Below are 16391 nucleotides of genomic sequence, written 5' to 3'. Positions count from 1 at the left end.
ACTGGATTTATTCAGAGAAAATAAACTCACAGAGGTTGACCAACTGCCAGTGTGTACATAGACCAACACGTGCCAAAGGGCCCAGACCCCAGCAGGCTGGGCCTTTTTATATCTTCAGTGGGTTGGAGTGGGGGTTGAGGGCAGTTGGTGGATATGAGCTTCTGCATACTGGCTCTTTAAGTTTGGCCCACTGGCTTCCAAACCTGGGGAAGAATGCAGGGGTGGGGTGGGGAACAATGCAGGGTGTGAGACTGAACTGGTAGGGGTAACAAGAACCTAAAATGGCTGAGGCCTGTGTCCTTGTTCCATCAATCCTGACTCTGAGTATAGAAGAGGAGATGGGAGAAGATGGGGCACCGGCTTCTTTATGGCTACTTCCTGCTGACATGGGGCATGGACGGGGGGCAAGGGTCTATACTTGGGATTGGACGGCTTAAAGAACAGCAGTCTTGTGTTGTCCCTGCGTGATGGCTTGGGATACAGCAGTCGTATGCTCCTGTAAGGACTTTTGAAATATGCTAATTATACATGGTAGAAATAGGGGCACTATGATTACGAGGATAAAAGGAGAAATTAGAAGCATTGTTCATGGTGTAAATGATGGCCAAAATTAGGACAAAGGGGAAAATAGGAAAGCAAGAGTCCTGTCCATATGGCTGGTTGCCAAAGAGAAAGAACACTCCTGTTTTGTTTAGTGTGCACGTGCTGGCAAAGAGCTGTGGGATGCAGTTAGTCTGGTCTGCTACTAGTGTTGGGTTCCTTCATTTCTTCCCTCTGCTTATGGAAACCTTGGCTACTGTCAGGGGTTTGAGCAAGGACTGTAACTGAGTTCTTAAAGCTGAGTAGGGGCATAGTAGGGACTTCTGGTCAAGACAGAATTCCAACAGATGGTAGCCTCTTGAGGGGCTGCAGCACTAGCTCACAGAAACTGTCTCCATTTGAGGTTTCATGTGCATGACCATCAAGAATTTTATTGCCTGGAGCAAATGAATCTAACAAACAGATTAACTATATACAGGGTCTAAACTAAGGACACAGTCATTACTCGAAGACCTAAGAAAGGAGGGAATTTTGCCAGTGAGAGGCAAACAGAAACTGACAGGAGGGGCTTGATAATAATCAGGTGGGCATTACGGCTTGGCTAGGTATATGTGAGGTCCAAACCTATCTATCTCTTCACATGTGGTACTAGATGAGATATCATAATGGAAGTGTGAACCTTCTTAGAGAAGGTGCCCTGCGGACTTCCATTACCTAGGTGGCCTGGGAGGAGAACTGGCCTGCATAGGAGGCTGGTATCAAATAGGTAGCATCTCCAAAGCAAATCTACAGCTCTGTTTGGATTGTTACTGACCCTAGGCTGTCCCCCTTGATGGCAGTGATTGCTAGGGAAGATGGGCAGAGTGAAGGGCTTTTTCAGCTGGAGGCCAAAAGAGTCTGTGGTTCTGACCTAGGAGTCCTTCAATTCTTAGGGCGATTCCATTTATAGTGGTTTGGCTCTTGGCAGAGCTGACAGGACTGACAGCTGCTTGCCTAATGCCCCAACTGCTCATATCAAAAACAGGTGCCCTTTGAGGGTGGACTGGCCTTGTTGGTTCTTGATGGCAGATCACCGTGTAAAGCAGCCATTAGTTGGCCTCCCACCTATCCTTACATTGCTCCCACCACCTCACTCACTACTCTTCTTCCTGGTCTCTGTCAAAAGTAGGCCACAGGACCTGATTCTGTGGCACAGCAGGTTAAAGCCCCAGCCTGCAGTGCCGACATCCCATACGGGAGCTGGTTTGAGTCCCAGTTGCTCCTCTTCTGATCCAGCTCCCTGCTATGGCCTGGAAAAGCAGTGAAAGATGGCCCAAGCCCTTGGGCCCCTGTACCCATGTGGGAGACCAGGAAGAAGTTCCTGGTTCCTGGCTTTGGATCAGCTCAGCTCCAGCCATTGCGGCCATTTGGGGAGTGAACCAGCAGATGGAAGACCCCCCGCCCTCTCTTTCTGTCTTTACCTCTCTCTGTAACTGTACCTCTCAAATAAATAAAATAAATCATAAAAAAAAAGTAGGCCACAGAGGCAGCCTCTAGGAATGTCAGCCAAGTGGGTGCTCAATCTGGCCTCTAATCTTTGGTGGCCTGAGATAGAAATCTGCGGTCACAGGCATGTAATGACAATATTCTTCCTGTGAGATAAGATGATGCCCATGAGCAAAGCTGTGCCCTTCTAGGTAAGATCAAACATTAAGACCACCTTAAGACCAAACTGTCTTGTATACGGTCTAAAGATCAAGCCTTATGTCATGCTGGTGAGTTCTAGAGAATAGAATCAGTTTTTCATCTCGAAGAGAAGAAAGGAGTGAGGAAACAAGTCAGGCTTCCCAGATTAGTTAATATCAAGTGAAAATTTAGCAAGCAATTTTAGCTGTCAAATAACTGACAAAAACATTTACCAAAAGGTCCAGTGCCTTCTATAAATTTTAAAAGCACATATTTCCTGAATATCTAACACAAGTGTAAGCCAATTAAAACAGAATTGTTCATAAATTTTCCCATGTAGACATACGATATGTGCACACGTATAATACATTACAGGAAAGAACAACAAAACAGCTTCAGGCATTAGCAAAGAGATGTTGGCTGCCACTAGACAAGGCAGGAGAAAAGATAGAAGGGAGTTAGGCATGAGCATTTTTTGCAGCAAAGTTGCTCAGAACTTACCATTGTTCTGGAGTTTTTCTTTGTTATCCCTGCCAAAACTGTTACTGGAGATGGCTGGAAAGGTGCAATGTGCAAATGTGGCTCCATTATGTTAGGTTTTAGGATTTTAGTGTTTGTAGAAGAAGAGGTGGCTTCTTAAGAAGACTTTATTTTAGGGACGACAGAATGTGGGGGAGAAAAGGAGAATAGGAGTTGAGGGTAGGAGTGGAGGGGTGGAGGTAGGGGTGTTCAAGTCAGGCTTCATTGCATTTGAACAGCAGGCAGAGTCCTCTCCAGAGCTGCTTGTTAGGAGAGGTGCAGAGCACAGCATAGACCCAGATGAGGTGTGCAGGAGGATGTGAGAACGTCTCCTGGGTCATTGTCTTAGGAGCTTGGAATGTCCCAGGTACGGGGCTTTCCAGAGCGATAAACATTCTGCTAGACTTCACACTGTATCCCTGTGCCCAGGAGGAGAGAGTGGCAAGACAGAGGAGGGGGAGGGGTCAGAAGAGAAGAGAGGCAGTTTTGACTACTGGTGAAGGGAAGTGGGGAAGAGCCAGACGGGGGGGGGGGGGCAGGGAGAGTAGGGGTCCTGTTCTTGAGGTGGCAGCACCCTGAGGAAAGAGCAAGAATGGAAGGAGGGAAAGTCCAGGGCTCAAGAGGAGGCTCCAAGCCTTCCTCCTGCCTGAGGGCCTGGAAGGAGGAACGTTGACCTCAGAGGAGGAGGAAGACAGGTGTAGGGGAATCAGGTGGGTCTGCTATGGAGGAATGGCCAGATGGAGGCTCAGGTGCGTCCTGGGGTGGGTACAGTGGAGGTTCAGTATCACACAGAGAGAGTGGGATGAGGAAGAGAACTGTGGGGTGGAGGGCCTACAGGGAGCTTTTCTTTTCCCCTTGGGGAGAATAGGGTGGAGGGGTGGCAACTGCGCCTGTTGACATTGGTGGGAAGGAAGAGAGGTGTTAGAGAGGAGGAATGCAGTGAGTGGAGTCTGTGTTTTCCTGAGATGGGCTTCTCAGATGGAGAGGGAGAGGGGAGAGGTAGGAAGGTAGAAGATTTAAGGGGAGGCTCCAGGCCTTAGGGGACTCTGATCATTTGCCATTTCTCTGTATATAGTTATGAAAATCTTGGAGAATTTTGAGACAAAAATGCCAAATTAAAATCATTGTCCAATTTATATTGAGGCCCAATTTTAGTACGGAGATGGATTAAACACCTCTGCTTTACCACCCCCTCAGGCCCAGCTTGTGCAAGTCTTTTAGGAGGCAGGCCAGAGGGGAGTCCAAATTTGGAACCCATGGATTAAGCAAAATATGGTCTGAGGGAAGAGGATCCTTTCACAGGGCGTCCCTGGGAGAGAATCACCCCAACCAAGAACTTAAGTTCTGAGTTCTCTAAGAGGAGAGAGCGAGACTCCCCATGCTTAGACTAGTGTCCCAGTTCTAAGCTGTGGCAGGTGAGTGTTTCCCCCAAACAAAGGAAACCAACCGAACACCCCAGGTCTTACAAGGGGGGTGAACCAGTGATGAGCACTGTCCCAGCATGCTTGATGTGACAGAGACCTTTCTTACCAATGTTAAGTTGAGAATTAGGTCAGATGTGGGCATGTAGTGATGAGATCTGGCAAAGGCTCTGGCTGTGAATTTGCTGGAAAATGAGAAGTGCAAGTGGGAGTGAGAACGTGCTCTGGAGAGGCATCTCTCAGGGCTATCTGGGTCAGAAGGTCAAAAGGAAACAAAGGTCAGATAGTAGGATAAAGAAGTCAGGGCTGGGCAGAGACAGTAACAAGGGGAAGGAGTTCAGAAGAGAACCAAGTTCAGAGGAAGGGTGGGGGATCACAGCTCTTACCCAGAGACCAGGTCCTCCTCTCCCCTGCTCACATGAGGCACTCAAGTGTAAGAAAAAAAAAAGGCACAGACTGGTACCTCCTCACATGGGGCACCAAATATAGGAAAAAGAGGTGCAGAACAGAGAGGAGACAGAATACAAACTTGCAGCCGGATCGAATTTATTCAGAGAAAATAAACTCACAGAGGTTGACCAACTGCCAACGTGTACACAGACCGAATACATGGCAGAGGGCTGTTGTGGTGGTGGTTGTTTTATTAATGTAAAGAGAACAGATTGCGCGCATTCCATAGATATGGTTTCAAGAAGACAACCACACTTCCCTCCTTTCCCCTCCCCCCAACTCTCCTCCTTCTCTTTCCTCTCATAATTTTAATCCACTCTCCATTCACAGGCTTAATGCATCACTAACCATAATACTCAAGAAGTAAAAAACAGTAAAATCACAGTGCCAGAGGAGTATAAGCAAGAGCTAAAAGCAAGCATATGATGTCCATTTCATTCCTATAGGTTTTTTGTATTTTATATTAACTTTCACATATCAGAGAAAACTTACGATATTTGACTTTTTGACACGGGCTCATTTTCTTTATGATTCAAATGCTAATCCTCTCCTGAAACACCTAGAGATGCACCCAGAAATGGTGTTTTACCAACTATCTGGGCATCCCACATGTCAATCAAGTTGAAACATAAAATTTTCATGATGAGTGAAGAACATTGGGGGAAGTTATGAAGACTATAGTCAGGACTTTTAGTAAAGACACAGTTCTGATGATCATGTAAAAACTTAAACAGGGGCTGGCATCGTGGTGTGGTGGGTAAAGCTGTGGCCTGTGATGCTGCCATCCCACGTGGGCCCCGGTTCATGCCTTGGCTGCTTCACTTCCATTCCAACTCCCTGCTAATGGTCTGAGGAAAGCAGTGGAAGATGGCAAAAGTGTTTGGGCCCTGCCATTCATTTGGAAGATCTCCAGATGGAGTTTCTAGCTCCTGATTTCAGCCTGGGCTGGTGACGGCCATTGAACCAATGGACCAGGGAACGGAAGACTCTGTCTTTCTCTCTCTGTAAATCTGACCTTCAGAATAAATAAATAAATCTTTTTTTTAAAAAAAAAAAATTAAACAGATGTGACAATAATCTCTGGCATTTGCTTGGAATTTTAGAATATAGAATGTACCTTCAAATTATATCATATAATCTTTCATTATATATCACATATCTCTTTTTAAATTTTTCTTATTTAAGGTAAACACATTTCATGTAATTCATATATACAGATTTAGGAACATAGTGGCACTTCCTATACTACACTCCTTCCTGCCCACAATCCCACCCTTTCCCTTCCTTCCTCTCTTATTTCCTTACTTAATTTTTAAACAATCTATTTTCAGTTTATTTATACTCATAAGATTAGACCTACACTAACTAGAGAGTTCAAGAAATAGTAGAATAAAATACTGTTCAACAATAGAGACAAGGGAGACAAGGGCTGTAAACAACTATTCAATCTCTAGATGTCACTTTTACTAATATACATTACATTTTTTGGTACTGATCAGGAAAAAAAATATGGTATTTGTGTTTTGGGGACTACTTTATTTCATTAAGTAAAATTGTTTCCAGTTACATCCATTTTATTGCAAAAGACTGGATTTCAATCTTTTTAATAGCAGAATAGTATTCCATACCATATATACCACAACTTCTTTATCCAATCAGCCTCTACTGGTGTCAAAATGCCACCTTCTCTGTGCCAATTGCAGGTCACTATAGTTGGGGGTGGAGAGAAAAAGAATACTTTTTTCATCTGTGTTAAGCAGGTACCCTGCCCCACACTGGGGTTCCAGGTTGGATTACAATATTTTGGTCCACAAGGCTCTCCCTCCAGCAATATCACCAGCGCCACAGGCTGCTGAAGTATGCTCTCATGTCACTCCTCAAAGCTGGTGTGTCCTCTAGCTCTTGGCTGCAGAGATTGTGTGTTGTCTCCTTGCTCATTTCTGTGTATCCACACCTTCCATGCTGATCTACAGAGTCCCTCTTCCTACTGCAGAATTTCCACTGCAGATTTCTCTCCAACTCTTCCCTGGGAATGCACTTTCTCCATTTTTTTCTTTTCATTTTTCCCTTGTCTACATCATCATGTCTTTTCCTTATTTAGCAGTCTTAAAAATCTCTATTCCTGGGATCCAAAGAACTCAACTAAAAGACTATTGGAACTCATATAAGAGTTTGGCAAAGTAGCAGGATATAAAATCAATACACAAAAATCAACAGCCTTTGTATACACAGACAATGCCATGGCTGAGAAAGAATTGCTAAGATCAATCCCACTCACAATAGCTACAAAAAAATCAAATACCTTGCAATAAACTTAACCAAGGATGTCAAAGATCTCTACTATGAGAATTACAAAATGTTAAGAAAGAAATAGGAGAAATAAAAAAAAATGGAAAAATCTTCCATGCTCATGGATTGGAAGAATCAATATCATCAAAATGTCCATTCTTCCAAAAGCAATTTACAGATTCAATGCAATACCAATCAAAATACCAAAGACATTTTTATCAGGTATGGAAAAAATGATGCTGAAATTATATGGAGGCACAGGGGACCTTGAATAGCTAAAGCAATCTTATACAACAAAAACAAAGCCGGAGGTATCACAATATCAGATTTCAAGACATACTACAAGGCAGTTATAATCAAAACAGCCTGGTACTAGTACAAAAACAGATGGATAGACCAATGGAACAAAGAAGAAACACCAAAAATCAATCCAAACATCTAAAACCAACTTATATTTGATCAAGAGCTAAAATATATTCCTGGAACAAGGACAGTCTATCCAACAAATGGTGCTGGGAAAACTGGATTTCCATATGCAGAAGTATGAAGCAAGACCCTTACCTTGCACCTTACACAAAAATCCACTCAACATAGGTAAAATATTTAAATCTATGACATGACACCATCAAATTATTAGAGAACATCGGAGAAACCCTGCAAGATATATGCACAGGCAAAGACTTGTTGGAAAAGACTCCAGAGGCATAGGCAGCCAAAGCCAAAATTAACAACTTGGATTACATCAAATTGAGAAGTTTCTGTATGGTAAAATAAACAGTCAGTAAAGTGAAGAGGCAACCAACAGAATGGGAGAAAATATTTGCAAACTATGTAACCGATAAAGGATTAATAACCAGAATTTACAGGGCTGGCACTGTGGCTCACTTGGTTAATCCTCCACCTGCAGCACTGGCATCGCATGACACCGGGTTCTAGTCCCGGTTACTCCTCTTCCAGTTTAGCTATCTTCTGTAGCCCGAGAGGGTATCGGAGTACAGCACAAGTGCTTGGGCCCCTGCACCGGCATGGGATACCAGGAGGAAGCACCTGGCTCCTGGCTTCGGATTGGTGCAGCACCGGCCTTAGAGGCCATTTTGGGGGTGAACCAATGAAAGGAAGACCTTTCTCTCTCTCTCTCTTTCTCACTGTCTATAACTCTACCTGTCAAATAAAAAAAATAACCAGAATCTACAAAGAGATCAAGAAACTTCACTACAACAAAGCAAACAACCCACTTAAGAGATGGGCCAAGGATCTAAACAGATATTTTTCAAAAGAGGAAATCCAATCAGCCAACAGACATATGAAAAAATGTTCACAATCACTAGCCATCAGGAAAATGCAAATCAAAACCACAATGAGGTTTCACCTCACCTCGGTTAGAATGGCTTATATCCAGAAATCAACTAACAAGAGATGCTGGTGAGGATGTGGGGAAAAAGGCACACTAATCCACTGTTGGTGGTAAAGCCCCTATGGAAGTCAGTTTGGAGATACCTCTGAAATCTGAATATAGCCCTACTGTATGACCCAGCCTTCCCACTCCTCAGAATTTACCCAAGGGAAATTAAATTGACAAACAAAAAAGCTGTCTGCACCTCAATGTTTATTGCAGCTCAATTCACAATAGCTAAAACATGGAATCAACCTAAATACCAAACAAAGGAAGACTGGTAAAAGAAAGTATGGGATATGTACTCTATGGAATACTACACAGCAGTAAAAAAAAGATGAAATCCGTTCATTTGCCACAAAATGGAGGAATCTGGAAAACATCATGCTGAGTGAATTAAGCCAGTCCCAAAGAGACAAATATCATATGTTCTCCCTGATCTATGACAACTAACTGAGCACCTAAGAGGAAACCTGTAGAAGTGAAACTGACACTATGAGAAGCAATGACTTGATCAGCCCTTGTCCTGACTGTCGAGGAAAAGCTTACTATTGTATTCTTTTTAGTATTTTCTTTTTCTACTTAATACCATTGGTTAAACTCTTTACTTAACACAGAATTATTCTTAGGTGTTGAAATCCAATTGAAAATTGATCCTTGTTAAAAATAAGAGTGGGAATAAGAGAGGGAGGAGATGTACAGTTCAGGACACATTCTCTCGGACTTACCCGTAAAGCTAAAAGCATGCTATGGGACTCAAATCCCATTAAGTTGGCAGGTACCAATGCCATCTTACCAGTTAATGTGATCAGTTTAAATTCATAACTTATCATAAAGATAGGATTAAGTGTCTAAGGGATCACATAAATAAGACTAGTGCCTGCTAATAAAAATTGAAATAAAAATTGATAGAATTAAAAAGGAGACAACGATCCAACATGGGAAGCAGGACACACACAGACTCATAGAATGACAAATGCCCTAAGCAGCACTTCAGCCTCAGAATCAGCCCTTAAGACATTTGGATCTGACTAAAATGCCCATAAGAGCATTTCAAGCATGGAAATCCGAGACACTGTGGCAAAAAATGATCTACAGGAAAGATCTCTATGCTTGAGATCCCAGTGGATAAAAGGGACCATCAAAGAAGGAGGTAACTTTCTCTGAAGGGAAGAGAGAACCTCTATTTTGAATATGGCCTTGTCTAAATAATGTCAGAGTTTGTGGACTCAAGAGGATTACATAACCTTGGAAGCTCATGACAAGAGCCTCAGGTGATCACTGACGTCATAAATAAGGGTGTCAACTGTTAAATCAACACAGGAGTCACTATGCACTTGCTCCCCATGTAGGACCTCTATCCTTAATGTGTTGTACTATGAGAATTAATGGTAAAACTAGTCTTCAAACAGTACTTTATACTTTGTGTGTCTGTGTGGGTGTAAACTGTTGAAATCTTTACTTAGTATAGAGTTGGTCTTCTGTATATAAAGATAATTGAAAATGGATCTTAATGAAGAATGGGATAGGAGAGGGAGTAGGAAGTGTGATGGTTTGAGGGTAGGAGGATGGGTATGGGGTGAAGAACCACTATAATCTAAAGTTGTACTTTGAAATTTATAATTATTAAATAAAAACATTCTATAACAAATCCCTATTCCTATATTTCCAAGTGGAACTAAGCTCAAAGAGTCTAGCTCACTCACTCAAATCTAATTTTAACTAGAGAAGCCAAGACTGAGCACAGGCAGCTTTAGTTCTGGTGTTGCTATTGTACTGGATAATTTAAAAGTATTCTTTTTCGACTGTTGCTGCAGCTCACTAGGCCAATCCTCCGCCTGTGGTGCTGGCACCCCAGGGTTCCAGTCCCGGTCGGGGCGCCGGATTCTGTCCTTGTTGCTCCTCTTCCAGTCCAGCTCTCTGCTGTGGCCCAGGAGGGCAGTAGAGGATGTCCCAAGTGCTTGGGTCCCTGCACCCGCATGGGAGACCAGGAGGAAGTACCCGGCTCCTGGTTTCAGATCGGCGCAGTGCCGGCCGTAGCGGTTGTTAGCGGAGTGAACCAACGGAAGGAAGACCTTTCTCTCTGTTTCTCTCTCACTGTCTATAGCTCTCTCTCTCTGTCTGTCTCTCTCACTGTCTAACTTTGGCTGGCAAAAAATAAAATAAAAAAAGTATTCTTCCTCATTTGTTATTCTTTCTCATTTGTTTAGAGGCTTACCCCATACAAATATCATGTTATATGCTGATACTTAAAAACACATTTAAATGGAAATTCAGTTCAAAAGTAGTCCTAAGTTATTAATGTGGACAAAACTTAAATTTGTCAACCAAGGTAGAATGATTCCCCAGGAGGGATTGGTCCAGTGTTTATTTTTATTAAAGAATATTCACTCCATCATTTGATGGACTTTTAAGTTCTTATCTGAAACTCCTTCAATTATTGAACTTCATACCAAATCTTTTGTTAGATGAATAATCAAAAGTATAATAATTTCTCTGTTCTATATTGTATTAGGTTTTAGTCAGGGTCCATACCAAAATCTAAGAACTTAAGAAAATTACATCCTTGGGAACTGTTTTAACTCAACACAGGCTGATCTTCCTGGTTTGCTTGTTTGTTTGTTTTTAGGATTATGAAATTGACCTGTTTGGAAAGGCACACAAGAAGCAGCCTCATGAATTCTGAATCTATATGTGCTGAGCAGATGTCATAGAAGTCTACTGAGTAATCTTTAAACCTGAATGCTGTAAGATCTTTGTTTGGTGTGAGAAACTCTTTTTACAATGAAAACCAAGTAACTGACTTTTCTTTTGAGTTGTGGTTTCCAGAAACCTGAAAACCAAATTATTTTCCACTTCTATCTAATTATATCAGTAGTATTGCTTAAGTATTTGTGGGAGTGGTTAGGTGTGTGTGTATAAACGAGTACTTTCACTTTTTTTTTTTTTTTTGACAGGCAGAGTGGACAGTGAGAGAGAGAGAGAGAGAGAGAGAGAGAGAGAGAAAGGTCTTCCTTTGCCGTTGGTTCACCCTCCAATGGCTTCCACAGCCGGAGTGCTGCGGCCAGCACACTGCGCTGATCCGAAGGCGGGAGCCAGGTGCATATCCTGGTCTCCTATGGGGTGCAGGGCCCAAGCACTTGGGCCATCTTTCACTGCACTCCCTGGCCACAGCAGAGAGCTGGACTGGAAGAGGGGCAACCGGGACAGAAGCCGGCACCCCGACCGGGACTAGAACCTGGTGTGCCGGTGCCGCAAGGCGGAGAATTAGCCTATTGAGCCATGGCGCCGGCCATCTGAGTACTTTCACTTTTATATTGCCCTAATTTCTTATTTAGTCTTGATATTATGTGTTGCCTAAAAACACCCTCAAATTTTTCAAAGTCTCAAAGCATGGGAAAATATATTTTAAAAAATGCTCTATTTTGAAATATCATAAACTGATTTACTTGAATCTGCTTAAAAACAGGCCCTAAATTGCTTGTAAGAGTCATTGGGAAACACTCAAGGAACAGACACAAAGCCCCAAGACTATAAAGATTTAACAATTGTTAAGGATAATAGGTTTTTCAAGTGAGTGGAAATAGGCAAAGTCCTTTTCAAAGATTCAGGAGTATTCATTGCTTACTATTCCCACTGAGGTCCAGCTTTTTAGCACAGAACTTTCAGAATTTCAAACTCTTTGCCAACAGAGCAGGTGAAAACAAGACTATGAACAGTATCTACCGTGTAACATCCATAGACTTGGCTGCCAAACTCTGTTGAAACTAAATAGTAAGAAAGTTTGTGCCGTGGGAAGGAGCTTCTGTTTTCTAAGTTTTCAGGCAACTGCATGCAAGTTCCAGATCTGAGTACTTTCTCTTCTGTTGATAGAATGTAAGTCACGCCCTCATTAATACTTGTGGCTTTAGTATTCATTAGATTCATATTACTGTGTTATAAGCATGTTAAAGCTAATCTTTCCAGAGAGGGCTTCAAGAAAAATTAGGGTTGCACTATTTATAGAACAGATGGATGAAAATGTATTTGCTGGTTCTTTTTTATATATAAAAAGGGAAATTTACAAAGGTAAGGGAAAGTGGTCCACAGTGACCTCTTTGAAACCTGAGGAGTCATCTTGAACTCACCCATTCATTTGACAAATATTTGCTGAGACCAGACTCAGTTCCAGGTATCTTCGAATCTATTTTCAGCGTGGAAACAATGGATAATACAAACCAACATGTTACAAGATCAAACTTCCAACAATGGTATTAGATTATCTGCGGTTTTCTTTAAACAGACATGCTTTCATGAAAGTTTTACAGCTAAATGTGAATATCATTAATGAGATTGGGGGCACTTACCATTTCAATTAATCAACTCTTAGTTATTTATTGGATGATCTGTCAGATTCCTCACAATTGGTACTTTTCTTCTTCCTGATAGGTAAAAACTAATATTTTTTTCTATTTAAGAAGTAAATATGTGCCCTTGTAAAATAGTAAAAAGAATAAAGAAGGATATGTGTATTACCCACAATCTTGCCACATATATAAAAATGTGGTTAAAATTCTGTTATATTAATTTCTAGTATTTTATATATTTATATATTTTGCTCATTGGGAAAAATTATATACCTTTTTTATTGGAATTATTTTCTAAACATTTCTCATACTGAAAATTCTTTGAAACATGTTTCTGAAAAATTATCAATATTCTACCCACTGATTGTTTCATAAATTAACTGAATGACAAATATTTAGGTTGTTTCACTTTTCACTACCCTTTAAAGTGATGTTACACTTAAAGTCTTTTAGCATATGACTTACCATATTAATGTAACCAGTATACAAGTAAATGACCACGACATTTAATATAATAACTAACTTGAATTTAGGTATCTTAGGTTGTGGTGTACCACCACCAAAATCTTTGGTTCCTGGCTGGATCATTATTGCTTGGATTAAAAACTCTAATTTTCTGAAAAGTTATCTTGATATAACAGATCAACATTTGTTTCTGGATGGAGAAAGCAATCTTGCTAACAAGAATAATATAATCTCTTTCTTAAATATGTGACATTTTCAGGTCAGCATGCAATATAGGCATTTAGAGGCCAATAACGTGGTGAGATAACAAGGAATCTGGGTCAAAATTATTTGATCAATTTTGCTCGAAACGTTCCTTTTCCCCTAAGTTAGCCACTTTATTTTCTATTTTTCCTAAGATACCTTTCTATAATCCAACATGACAAAGTTGAAAGTTTATGAATTAATGCTCATGAATCAAAAAGATAACAAGGTAAACTAGGTTTAAGATAAAATGCAGAACTATGTAATTGTGTACAGATCATGTAAACCCAAATAACTCAATTAACCTTGTGGGACAAAGGACTTTGTAATATCTTCATTAGAAACTTGTAAAGCAGTCCTTTGGATTTCCAAGAGAATGAGCATATATGGAAGCTTTCTGTAAGAAAGACTTTGCATCTATTACTTATGCATAGGGCACACAGTAGGACCATTTTGTTATAAGTCAAATAATATGTTACACTTTTCAATATCATGTTTGAAAGATTATGATGTTATTAAATAGCAAGTAGGTGCTGGAGTATGCTTAAAACTCTCTCTTCTCTCCCCAGAGGCCATTGTCATGTCAACATCATGTAATTGAGCACAGTGAAGACTTGGCAAATGTGTCTGTATTTTCATTTTAATAAAGACATATTACATTAATCAAGCCCAAAATGGATAGTGTTTTGCTCATTAAATGTAGTTAACTTTCCTTCAACTCATCAAAGCCAGGGGATACTTTTTAGAGCATTATTTGACTTGATGTTGTTACTTGAACTCAGTAATATAAATGATGGTGTAAATGAGTTAACCCATTCTACATGCTCTCATGCCACTTCCAAGATAAATCCAGTATCAAATAAGAGTATATTACCAGCTTAAAGCCAAGGTAGTTCTCATCAGAACCAGAAACGGGAGATGATAAGAATCTTGCAGTTAGTTTCTCAAATATTTTAAATATTCTGTTGCAAGAGGAGCTTTGAATTCTCTCATTTGAATCTTTGCCCATAGTAATTTTCAGAGGTATACTATATATAACTATTAGGATGGAAGATTGTGTAATGTAGTAAAAAGGACATGGATGCTGGAATAAAAGAAGTCTCAGTTTGTTTGAACAATCATCAATGAAATGAAGATAATAACAACTTTGGATGATTTTAATGTATTATATTTTGACTAGTATATGTCATGTCTGATCTGTGTCTATGTAATATGTCTATAGTAAATGCTCAACACAATGGTGGCTGCTATTATTTCCTTAGTTTTTTGTATATATGTGCGAATATATGGTTATTTAATAAAAGCCACTGCATTGGGTAGGAGAGTTCTTATCTGACTTTAATGACTCCATGCAGGTATTTCAGAGTGCAGTGACTTGCAAAAATTGCTTCTCGTGTGAACTGAAAACCTAGAAACCCTTCAAAGCAAAGATTTCTCCATTAGTTGTGAAATAGACGTGTCTTACAGAAACTGTTAGCAGAATGGTTGATTAGTAACAAAAATTGATCTATTTGCCACTAAGGACAGTAATTGGAAGTTAAAAGCCTCCACCCCAAGAATAGATTTCCAATCTTCTAGTTACACGCAAAGTGCTCAGAGATTGTACCTTATCTTTTCCATTAAAAAAACAACTCTAGAAATCTATATTCATTAATCAACTAGAAAGCAAGTTTTGAGGCTCCTTCTCTTGGATAATAAATTCATTGAGGGAATAGGGGTGCATATTGGAACCTCCAAAGTGCCCATGTGTTGGAAGCAGGCCTACTTCTCATACTGGAAACCTTCGAAACTCTTAGCCTGGTGTCACTGTGCATGCTGGAAGCTGTGGTACTTTGGTGTGGAAAACAGAATTTCTTCCTTTTGAGGTTGTAAATGTTTCTCAGGAAGCAGAAAGCACATCTCCAATGTTTAAACCAATGGATTTCATCTACAGCTGCATATAAGAATTTCCTGGAGAGATTTTAAAAACACAAAACCAAATAGATCAGAACCTCTGGATATAGGGACCAGATACAGCATATTTTGATTTAAGCCAGTGGATCTGAAGTTAGCATACATCAGAATCACTTGGAGGGCTTGTTAAAACACAGAAGGCAACTGCATTTCTAATATGGTGCTTTTGCATTGTGTAGGTGCTCTAGAAATTTCTGCTGAATGTATATTGCTAACTTTCCATTTGAAAACAAAACTGCTTAACAAGGTTGATTAACTAGCATCCATGGATGGGCACCATGGACCTTGAGCTCCTGAAGTCGACAGCACTATCTCATGGGAGTGTGCCTACGAAGAGAGTTCCTCACTTTCATCAGGTTCTTAGAAATGTGGACCTAGAAATTTCAGGAACTAGAAATGTGACAAATCACTCTTAGGGGAATTAAATATCTTTTTACTTATGTCTTTGTCTTCACTAATAGAACAAAGGAAACAAGTACTCTTGTTTTCAGAAAAAGCAATTTCAGTATTGGCAAGCATAGAAAGTATTTTATTTTGTTAAAAATAATAAGCCAGGGGGATGGTGTTGTGGCACAGCAGGTTAAAGCTAGTAGCCCAGAGCTGGCACTGTGGCCCAGTAGGTTAATCCTCCACCTGCAGCGCTGGCATCCCATAAGGGTGCCGGGTCTAGTCCCAGCTGCTCCTTTCCAATTCAGCTCTCTGCTGTGGCCCGGGAAAGCAGTAAAAGATGGCCCAAGTGCTTGGGCCCTTGCACCCGCATGGGAGACCGGGAAGAAGCTCCTGGCTCCTGGCTTCAGATTGATGCAGCTCTGACCGTTGCGGCCAGTGGGGAGTGAGCCAGTGGACAGAAGACATTTCTCTGTTTCTCCCTCTCACTGTCTGTAACTCTACCTCTCAAATAAATGAATAAAATCTTAAAAAAAAAAGCTAGTATCCTATATGAGCACCAGTTCCAGGTCCTGGCTGCTCAGCTTTCCATGCAGCTGTCTGCTAATATGCCTGGGAAAGCAGCAGAAGATAGCCTAAGCACTTGGGCGCCTGCACCCACCTAGGAGACTGGGATGAAGTTCCAGGCTCCTGGCTTCAGTCTATCCTAGCCCTGGCTGT

Source organism: Lepus europaeus, chromosome 3 (genome assembly GCF_033115175.1).
Source record: "Lepus europaeus isolate LE1 chromosome 3, mLepTim1.pri, whole genome shotgun sequence".
In the NCBI taxonomy this organism is placed as follows: Eukaryota; Metazoa; Chordata; class Mammalia; order Lagomorpha; family Leporidae; genus Lepus; species Lepus europaeus.
Note: the sequence above shows the minus strand (reverse complement) of the source record.